Source organism: Cryptomeria japonica, chromosome 9, assembly GCF_030272615.1.
Source record: "Cryptomeria japonica chromosome 9, Sugi_1.0, whole genome shotgun sequence".
NCBI lineage: Eukaryota > Viridiplantae > Streptophyta > Pinopsida > Cupressales > Cupressaceae > Cryptomeria > Cryptomeria japonica.
Window position 1 is genome coordinate 154,857,466 of NC_081413.1, and position 10,809 is coordinate 154,868,274.

The 10,809-nt window shown below is 37.3% G+C and overlaps 1 long non-coding RNA gene across 1 annotated transcript; it reads right to left on the reverse strand.

Moving 5' to 3' along the window:
• Window positions 1–4,380: 4,380 nt before the first annotated feature.
• Window positions 4,381–10,317, reverse strand: LOC131059545 (uncharacterized). The gene is made up of 4 exons (XR_009110136.2): window positions 9,455–10,317; window positions 5,440–5,565; window positions 5,137–5,231; window positions 4,381–4,652 (listed from the first exon to the last, which is right to left on the reverse strand). It is a non-coding gene; the product is annotated as an uncharacterized LOC131059545 (long non-coding RNA).
• Between the last annotated feature and the right edge of the window lie 492 nt (window positions 10,318–10,809).

Genomic DNA, 10,809 nt, shown 5'->3' on the forward strand with positions numbered 1-10,809 from the left:
CTGCTTGCATGGTTTGTTTCATACAGAGGATTAATATGCAAAGGTGAAGTCGGGAATGGGCAAGGACAGTTTAAGAGTTATGAATGCTACCCCTAGTTGAGTATGCACAGAATTGAAGACTATAAGAAAGTGAATGATGCATTCACTATGTACATCACACGGATGCTGTAAGGTGGAATCCACAGAAGATTGTCCAAGGAGGCAACAGAGTTAATAGAGAAATATGAATCGTGGTATATACAGTTTCCCACTTTCACATACCTCAGGATTCATGGGTTTCAATCTAAACCCTACAGACTTCCTAGGTATCCTACTGACAGAATGATATTGTTGGAAGTGTTAAGACAACTTCTAGAGTTCGATGTTATCCAGAGAGAGAAGCACAGGGCAGGAATGACATTCCCTATTTCAGTTGGGAAGACATCAGAGGTCTGCCAATCCGCCATAGCTGCCAGCACTGCAGGTGAGAAGATTGCATTCTACAGATTCGCTACCTACAAGAAAAGAGAAAGATTTGATCCAGACAAGAAGGTCAGAAGGATCAGAGGAGAGAAGTTCACTCACAAGGTTGACATAGAGGATTATTGGGCTAACTTAATGGATGAACAAGCAGTAAAGAGAAGAATGTGGTCCAGAATGTCAGTGGATTTCATGAGGAAGTGTGGACTTTTCCTCATCCCTGATCAGGTATTAAATGATAGAGATCATACACACCCACATTATGAGAATGAAATGAAGAAGGCAATCCTATTGCCAAATTGGTCAGAGTTAGAGGAGACTGATCTGAATATATTGATGAGAGAAGTCTTGAATTTCTCCCGCACATGGGTAGATATGCAGATGAACAAATTAGTTGACATGGGTGTTCCCTTCACTTATGAGAGGATGAAAACGGAAGAGTCTACTTCCGAGGATAATCAGAGGATTGTCAGTGATGTCAGGATTCATGTAGACGAAGAGAGTCAAGCTCCCAAAATAAGGAAGAACATGCATGGAGGAGTCAAGGCTAGGGAGAAGAAGATTGAGGATGTGAAGAAGAAACAAAAGACTATCATTCCTTCACCCCCTCCCAGTGTCTCATCAATCGAAGTGATTGAAGTAACATAACAGAATAAGGAGACTCAGCAGTGTTCCAACACAGTGATACTACCAGAGAATACTCAGGAATTTCATGCCACAGCAACATCTACACCTCCTAAAGAGAATGATGACCAGCCGAGATCCCTTACTGTCCTTTTGGAAGTTAGTTTGGGAAATGATGTATATGATTGGACCAGGAATAATCCTGATGATAATGATGAAGTTATCTCGGCACTGAAGGACCTTGATCAAGAAATATGTCTTGATGATGGTATGGAGATGACCGCTATTCCTGAATGGTTGAGGAAGAGTATGGAAAAAAGTAAACAAATGATAGAAGTACAACCTATTGAGGATATTGATGACTACCTAGCTAGGAGTGCTAAGAAGAAAGAGCCCAAGAGAGCGGAGATTTTGTCGCACATAGCTAGAGATGAGACAGGAATGCGGATTGCGCAGATTGTTGTTCCTAGAGCAGGCGTGACAGTGGACACTGCTACTCCCATGGATTTCCAGATCACTTCAGTTGCCCTTGGTCGTCCGTCCGCAGGGCAGGAATTTCAGGAGATTGGTGACAACCTCCAAGCAATCAATGCCAAGTTAGACACAGCGATTGCCGAGAATGAAAGGTACAAAGAAGAAAATATTAGACTCAAAGAGTATATTGCAAGGACAAGGTGTGGGGATCCCACCCTTATTTCCCCTATTGCAGTTGACCATGGAATACATTCACACTGCGAGGTAGCGAAAGGTACACACTCCGAGGTGGAAAAGTGGATTGAAAGCACAAGAAGGCAGGCAGATGATTTCCTTACTCAGTTTGTCCAAGCATATGATAAGACAACAATGCTTGTATTCAGAATCCAGTATTTGGAGGGAGTTTGGGAAGAATTCCGGCCTATCCAAGAGAAGACTATTCCACGCCTCCTGGCATTGAAGAAGGTTCCTAATTCCATTTTGGTCAGCGAAAACATTATGCACAGTGGAGACATATATAATTTCCATGGCTGGTATTGTGCACTAGCTTTGAAGAAATCAACTTATGAGAACGCCCAATCGAGTTGTATGGAGATGGAAGGATTAAATGAGGACATTCAGATGAAAATCCTTGCCTCGATTTAGGAATTACTGGGTGTTGATGTTAGTGATGCTAGTGGTTTACACTTAGCCGAATTAAGAGACAAGATGAAATTTATGTATTTTTGCCAGTTGGACCCTTTGCAGAAGAGTCAGATAGATGACTTGGTCTCTTTGTTGATTCATGTTCATAATTCGCAGAAGCTCATACCTGAATGGGAGAACACTTTGAATGCTTGCTCGGATTCATTGGATGTGATTGATTTACAGCAGGATACCTTGCCTAGCATTTCCATGGAGGAGTTAGATTCAGTTTTGGCTAGATTCTTGGAGTATGCTAGGAGAGAGAGAAATGCAGGGAGGAATCTTCGAGAAGATTCTTTATATGATGACTAGGTATCTTTCTATTGGGCCATATGTTGGTGGCACCATTTTTGATGTAACCCTAATTAGGGCAATTCTAGGGTTTTGTTGGCATGATCTCGACCGTTGATCTTAGATCAATCTGGGCCATCCATTTTGTAAGAGACTCTATATATGCCCCTTTGTCTCTCATTTGTAAGGGAGAGTTTTTGTAGAATTGTTGGTATATGCTACAGCTATTTGAATCCTAATCATTGTTCAATTGTTGGTGATTTTGCTCTTCAAGTGTTGTATTTGCATTCATGGTTCTCAATTCCTCCAAGTTAGATTAGAATTTAGATTAGAATTTATTTTCATGTATGTTAGATTGAATGGAAGATTTGTTGAGTATATTTGTGTGGAATCCTTAATCCATACCACTAGCCTCTTTCCGCTGGTAAGTGTGCCTTGTGTGGTCAACTGGAGTTTGAGTAAGCATAACTTCAACTATTACACATCCGTTAACAAGCATCAACTTGGATGGTGTCTTCGTTTGATGGTAATAGTTTGAAAATCATTAAGTATACCTTAGATGATTGCACTAAGCTTGTGTCAATACCTGATTGTGAGACCTTGCCTAGTTTGATTCCACTAAATCCATTCACCATTTCCTACATTCCCAGGATTAGAATAGATTTCCTGAACTCTATTCTTTTTCCCCCTTTTTTAGTAAGAAGTAAATCCAGAGCCTTATTGATAAATCTTAAGTTGTCAGCACACCTATTCCACATCATTCATGATAATCCAAACATTTGCGTAAGTCCCCAAAGTGAAACACAGCAATTCACATCAACCACTGAACTTACCCACTCGTAAAGACCTGACATGTAGAAACCTTGGAATCACATTAGTTGATCTCATCCTTAGCATCTGAGGTGATTTTGTTCAAGAGAGGGTAAATTACTTTGGTAATTTATTCTGTATTGTTATGTGCATAAAAAACACATCAACACACTCCCACACCCATAACAACCTCCAACACTTGTTTGGTCTATTTGTTCAATATCAATCTCTTCACTAGAATAACCCACACTGCTGCTCATCTTGTTTTTGTGAGGGAAAAACCAAAAAAAAAAGGAAACAACTTTGAACGAAAGAAAAAATCAAAAAAGAATTTGGAAAAAGATAAATATTGGATCCCAAAGTTACCTCAATTAGCGAAGTGTTGATGCCCCTCTCTTCTTGTTATTGTTCTCTTTCCTTCTCTTTTCTTCTCTCTTCTTGCTATTGTTCTCTTTCCCTCTCCTTTCTCATCTCTTATTCTCACTGTTCTATTCTCTTCTCTCTCTTTTCTTCTTCTCACAAAATGTAAAAATTAATGTCTTATGTTAGCTTATGAATGGTTTCTTAGGTATAGGATTTTGAAAAGGAGGGGTGCTGAGCCTTCTGGGCCTGCCACTCCTTTACTTCTTTGTTTTGTTGATGTTCATAGGGGATGTTCAGGGACATCCAAATATCTTCGGCTGTCCCCCATGCCCTCCACCTCTGGTCAACTGCTCATTTGCAGTATGTTTCCAAGATAAAATGTAGGGGCATATTCCCATGTAATATTCTCCCGAATTCATGCCAGGGCAAATTAGTTGATTTATCTATCATGTCCGAGTAGATTATATCTTATAGCACTTAGTCAAGGATGCTCTTAATCACCCAGCTTCAATACAGATTTAGCGGAATTTATAAAATACTTCTTTTACCTCAACAAAAATAAGTACAAGATCAAAACTTAAAGCCAAAGAAGCAATTACAACATCAAAAATACTGCTCAATCAGATTCCATCATTGGTTGATCTACACTTAGAGGTAAGAAAACTTTCTTAGTGAAGCAATGCAATATCATTTGATTAAACAGCTATTTATCTCATTGAGTTCCACAACATGGATAATGTCTTTCAATTTATGATTTAGGAGCCCTCTTAAATAGTCCATCCCAAGATACTACTTGCTTGACTAAATTCTGTATCAGTTCATTCCAAGATTGAGCTCAATCGAATTTAAGAATCTTCAAGGGCATTATTCAAATGTGTGCTACACAAGCGTATCAAGGTAAGCCTGTATATCTGATATTGATCGCATGCCAGTCTTAACAATATCTTCTGCAGAATATTCAGATTTTATGAGTGACAAGATCTGTAAGCATGCCTCAACAATATTTGTCCTGCAAGTTGAAGTATGCACTTGCTAGAGATAAGGACCAGAAAAATGAAGGAAAGGATAACTATTCCTAATGGAATATTATACAAAATCCAACATACTATCATAGTAAGATCCTAATCTGATCAGTTTCTCTATTACAGGCAATCTGTATCAAATGTTTCATGCATGCTTATAAAACAAACAATTATGTCCTATCCACAGAATTTAAAGCAACCAACAGCAATGCAGAGATTTATTTTCTCATAAAAAATAACATATTATATTGATAGTAGAAAATAAGAGTCATGGTATAAATGTGACCAACTTATGTTCAAGCAAAATCACAAGTTGAAGAGTCTTTATTTTGGAGTGCTTCAACATAGGAGGATTTTTAACCAAAATATTAAAGAGAATTGTTAAAACTTAAATTTGTGTGATACTTACTTGATTGGCTTGAACAAAATAGAGAGAGTAGAAGGATTTGCAAGTTTCATTTTTGAAACTGCCCCTGGTAAATCCTCTGCAATTGCTCTGTCAACCTACAGTGCCAATTGTCAATTTACAATATACAGAGTAAGTATAAATCATCCAAGTGAAGGGACAGATTCGTCTAACTTTCAAGAGGACCACTTGTTCTAATTCAAACTCAACTCAAAGATATATGTTAAATATCTTAACGTTTGAAAAGAATTTGAATCAAAATGGAAGGATAAAGCTGGAGACAATAGCACCAAATGAATTTCAGACCTTTTCCACTAACTCTGCTAGTTTCTCTGGCGTTGCAAATGCTTGATTTCATAAGGACTTAAAATCATCAGATTCTGAAGACGGTCCCCGGCCTGCAGATGAGAATGCAAGCTTGAAGGCAGTGACCTGTGCAGCCATTGTTAGTTTTCTATATTTTATTTCATCCTATATAAAATGTATAAGTAAAATGTCAATTTTGTATTCTTCTTGTTTCTGAATAAATTTTTGCCCCTTTCAAGTGTAAAGATTTGAAGATATTATCGGATCTTGTAATATTGGTATATTTTATGCCTCAATATTCTTATATATTTTTCTCACAAATTAATCAAGTTTGGAATTAAGCTTCCAGAGATTATTGTCTCCTTTGTGTTGATTTTGATTTCTGACTGCTGCCCCACTTGGTTCCATATCAGCATTTCCAATCCATGGGTTTGAAATGATTTTCCAAAGCATTTGATTTGGGTTATTGAACCTCGTCATCAATTTTTCTATAAAAGCCTCATGGCTAGAATCTGACATCATCAATGTGTCTAGAGTAGCCAAAATAGTTGAAATAGCCTTTGTTTTTTCTGATTTTGATGGTTTGAGGCAAAGCTACAAAGGTTTTAAGTTTCTGTTGGTTTGCAAATATCAAGTCTGAGTTCTGTGCACAAATTAGAAAAAGATTTTGTTGTGCAAAAATAAAAAATTATTAGGGATACCCTTTTGCCATAATTTTGGTTGCAAATTTGATTTTGCACGAACTCTACACAAACATTTCAATTTTCAAATATTATTAAATTGAAAAAAACAAAAAAATTACTATTGCAGGCTATCTCCTTGCTCCAGCACACGCCTTGCAGACCTGTTTGCTGCATTTGATTGGCATTCATACTCACGATTGGATGCCTGTATGCTTTTCTGCAGCATTAAATATCTGACTTGTATGCTGGAGATTCATTACAAGGAGCTTGGACTGTGTCTGCACTGTTCCATCTGGGATCCTATGTAAAGGTACACAGCATTCAAGTGCTCAATAACAATTGACTAGTACGATTTAATAAAGCACAACATGCTTGTAGTTGCATTGACCAGCAATCAGACCATTGCTGGATCAAGAGTACAGAATATAAATGTCTAAGGAGCAGATTCCATTCATGGAGCTCAGTAAGCATCCCATATAGTTTTAAGTGTATACTCTTTCGTTATATTTGAGCTCCTTTGATAGACATAAACGAAAGAGCTTGCAAATACACTTAAAACTAGCTAGTGTGATCTCCAGAGTCCACATTGACCAACAATATCAATGACATGTATTATGAGGCTTCCTGCACTTCAAATCTCCCTTTCAATTGCCAAATACAAGATCAACATCTCTGATAGAACTTGAGATCCTCAAGTCATTTAAAGTTGAGGTCTTGAAATGAAGACTTAGCTCGAGTACAGCCAAGTCACTAAAGCTAATAAGGTCACCTGTGCAAAATTGAAGCTCTCTAGTGTCCCTGAGGTCTTGGTCACTGAACACCAAGATGCTTAGAATCCTATCAACACATGGGATCAACTTATCGCAGCTTTGAAGGAGGACATTCTATCATTCCAAATATGAACAGGTACTGGATGACAAATGGCTTCACTTGAGACAAGGAAATCACATTTCTAGGAAGGATAACTTATACTAGTTCAACCGGCTGAGAATATTACTTCAACTGCCAAGTCTAGCTTCTTCTCTATATCTCAAGTTCAAGAGTGGAATTTGAGTGTATTTTTTGTTATCTTTTACATTTTGTTTCGAGATTTTATTGTAAGGTATCCATCTATAGCAGTGGTAAATAGATTGTCAACACCATGGCATCAAGGAATAATCACCGGATTGCTATGCTAGAAAGAAAATGAAAGGTCTAATATAAAGCATAATCCCTTGCTGTAATGTCCCTAAGTTATAAGTGTCTAGATTCTTCCCTAGATCACACGTTCTAGTTAGGAAAAGGTGAAAGTCCTGCAAGCAAGTTAGAGATTGTTCATAATTATAACTCATAAAAAAAAAAACAGATAATTTCATTTAGGAAGTAACAGTATATATATATATTTTGAAAGCACAACACATTGGAAGCATAAATTTGACAATTGAGAAGCTCAGACAGGGTGAGTTGATAGGATGCCCTAAAGACCCTCTAACCCAAGCCCAAGGGCAGACCTTGTCCCCCTCGGCCTAATGTGGCCCTTGCCAAAATGAGGTGGCATACCTGGTGAGGTATCCTATCACCGTTCCCCTCAATCGTGTCACCAATATCTTGCTTCCTAAGATTGAATATCAGACATTCGCCATGATAGTGAGGACGGTTTACCACAGGGTGCCCAGAAAGTCCACCCTTCACAGACCCAAAGGCAGTACCCTTCATACCCCTTCGGCCTCATGGGACTCTCCGGTCATATACCATGAGGTGGTGTGTCTGGAAGGTGACCCCACTGCTGTTCAGCTGCTGGAAATCTTTCCTCTTCTATCATGGCTACGATACATTCAGATTATAAGCAAATATACATATAAGTTTCACACAATCGATTCTCTTCATCCTGATGATGGATCACGGAGTGTGATCCGAAACGCTGATGCTAAAATCTTTCATACAATCGAATCCAGAAATGCTCTCTTGAATATAAATTTCAGTCAATTACAGAATATTCATAGTCAGATCCCTGCTCAGAACATATATGAACAGTATTATCAGCAACATTTAATTCGATGTATATATGCAGAGGTAGACACACACACATATATATAGTGACATTATACGATCTGAATATTTGTAAGCATGCAGTCTATTATAAAAGATTACATATGCATCGTACCAACAGAATGTGAAATCGCCCCCTGAAGTGAATATCAATGTAACCTTTTTTGTCTAGTCTTTGATGCTTGAATGATTGATGGATAATTGATTGATTGAATGAATGTTGATTTGATAGAATGATTTTCTAATTGATTGTTGCTTGATTTGAATGATCAGAATGATCTCTTTATACTTCATTGATTAAAGGGTCACCACCCTTCATTTCTCCCTTTTAGGATTATAGATTTGTTCCCAATTGTTCTCACCTCCTCCCCTCCTCAAGTGAGACCTTTATATATTAGTGCCGATTCACCAGATTATGTAGCTCTTTTCCTTTTCCTTGTCACAATCTCACAGGTAAGGTTGATGCATGATCATTAATAAGAAATTGAAGGTATGTGCCAATAGTAAGGAGTCATTATAACAGTTGCAAAATATTGCACTAGTTCTTCTAAGACAATGAGTGGACCATGCCCGTCACAAAACAGGCATACTTTCCTTTCACATTTTATATTTTGTACTTTATCTAAACTAAGTGTACTAGCTCCAAGTGTAAGGGATCCTTTATTTTTAAGGTTTTTCGTCATGTTAGTTATCCATTGCCCTACAATAAATACTAATTTCTTAAAAAATATCTTAAAAAATATCATTACAACAAGTAAGATTTGATGTTGATGTAATGGTATGATTAGTGTTTACTTTCTCTGGTTATGTCACTTGCCTAGAACACGTCAACTCATACCCCCAAACCCCTGCCTGTTCTGTTCTGGTACAACTGTATACTAATTAAAGTCAAGGTATAAATGGGCTTCCTCAAATGTTGTAGGAGTCACCACTTTTAGATTGAAGAATCCATTCTGTTTATCAATAACCTCCAAGTTAGATAGAGTATTGATGATGTTCTCATCATATGTCATCTGAAAATTAACCATCAATTTGTTCAAATATAAAAGCCCCCGTAAAAGCTATCCAAGCCTTGACTTTAAATCTAATTACTTGAGTCCAACACTACACCCCGAAAACATAATTACACACATTGAGCACAATACCCAATTTCATCAAATTAATTATAAATGGTGCATGAATTTTCTACTACCAATTGATTGTTATCATAGACATTAGATGTCACTACCATATAAATTGTTTTCCCAAACCTTAAATGCAAAGGAGACATGATTTATTACAACAATTCTAACATACAATTATACCTGTTCAACTGGGAGAGACTGATGGTTCATCTCCACATTTCCTTCAGATCAACATACATTTTTACTGAATGAAATATAGTGAGTCCAAACCTTCAATTGCCTTTATTTGTTGATTGATGCCGTTTATGGTCATTATTTCCCATAGGAAGCTCATAGTTGACTTCATGTACTCCACCATAACATAGAGAAGAATATAATTATCAACAGTAGCAATACTTTATAAGAGTCTCTAACCCCAATGACAGATCTAATTGCATTTTTATTTGTCACTTGAGATGACGAAAGCTAAAGTGTTTCACAGTTGACCCATACTGAATCTGGAAAATTCATGAGAAGCAGAAACTTGAATAACAAAGTGAATCCAGGTACCAAGATAGGTTCATAAATAGAAACTGATTGGAAAACACATGCAGACAAGACCACAATTGCAGTAGCCACTTGGTCAGCACCACAACCATGTCCACCAACATTGAGCACTTCAAATCTAGAATCTGAACTGAACAGTCGCCATATTAACTTCTAGTTTGTGCGGGAATTCCTCTAGGGCTCAGAAGAAACCTGATGTTCACAAAAATCTATAAAAGGGAATTATAATTTGAGTTTAAAGCATATGTTTCTGGAATTTGGAGGGCAAAAAGAAAAACTCCTACTTGCTATAATTATATTCTCTATACAATAAAGAAGGTAGCAAGGCCATTGTCACTACCATAGAAGTTGATTTTCCTCCATATTAGGGGTTTCCAAGATAAAAAATGAGTTTTTTTGTGTGCTTGTTCAAGTTGAATTTCTGTTTCCCTTACAATATTTCCTTCTCTAACAGAAAACTTCATTTGTGTTAACAAGTAGCAAATAATTGAATGAATTTGTTGATTCTCGGATTCCAATTGAAGAATTTACCAATCAATTTTGGTGTTAAAGCTGTTGATTCTTGTGGATTTCTGGAAGGTTTGTATGATTGTGACAGCAACAACTCAAAATGCAGTGGCTCCCATTGAACCATCGACTTTCCAGCTACGTGTCAGTTGTGCTTCTTAATGATTGGCATTCTATTACATGGTCGAAGGCATCCACATGTAGATCTACTAAAGTTGCTAGGTGTCTATGTGAGATTATGCATAGTCATTCATGGGACCATGTGATGAGCAAGGCACAATACGATGTCCTGTGCAGTAGTGTGCAATGACACCAAGAGTGGCATATTGAGCATGAGTCTTGTAGAGGAAAGCATAGAAATTAGTGTGCATGCAAAGAATTTAGAAGCTTACATGTGTGCATTCATATCAAACTCATTGTGATTGCTCGCAAACAAAATTGAATTATTAATTATTCAATTTCTCTAGAATCATTTAATCGTT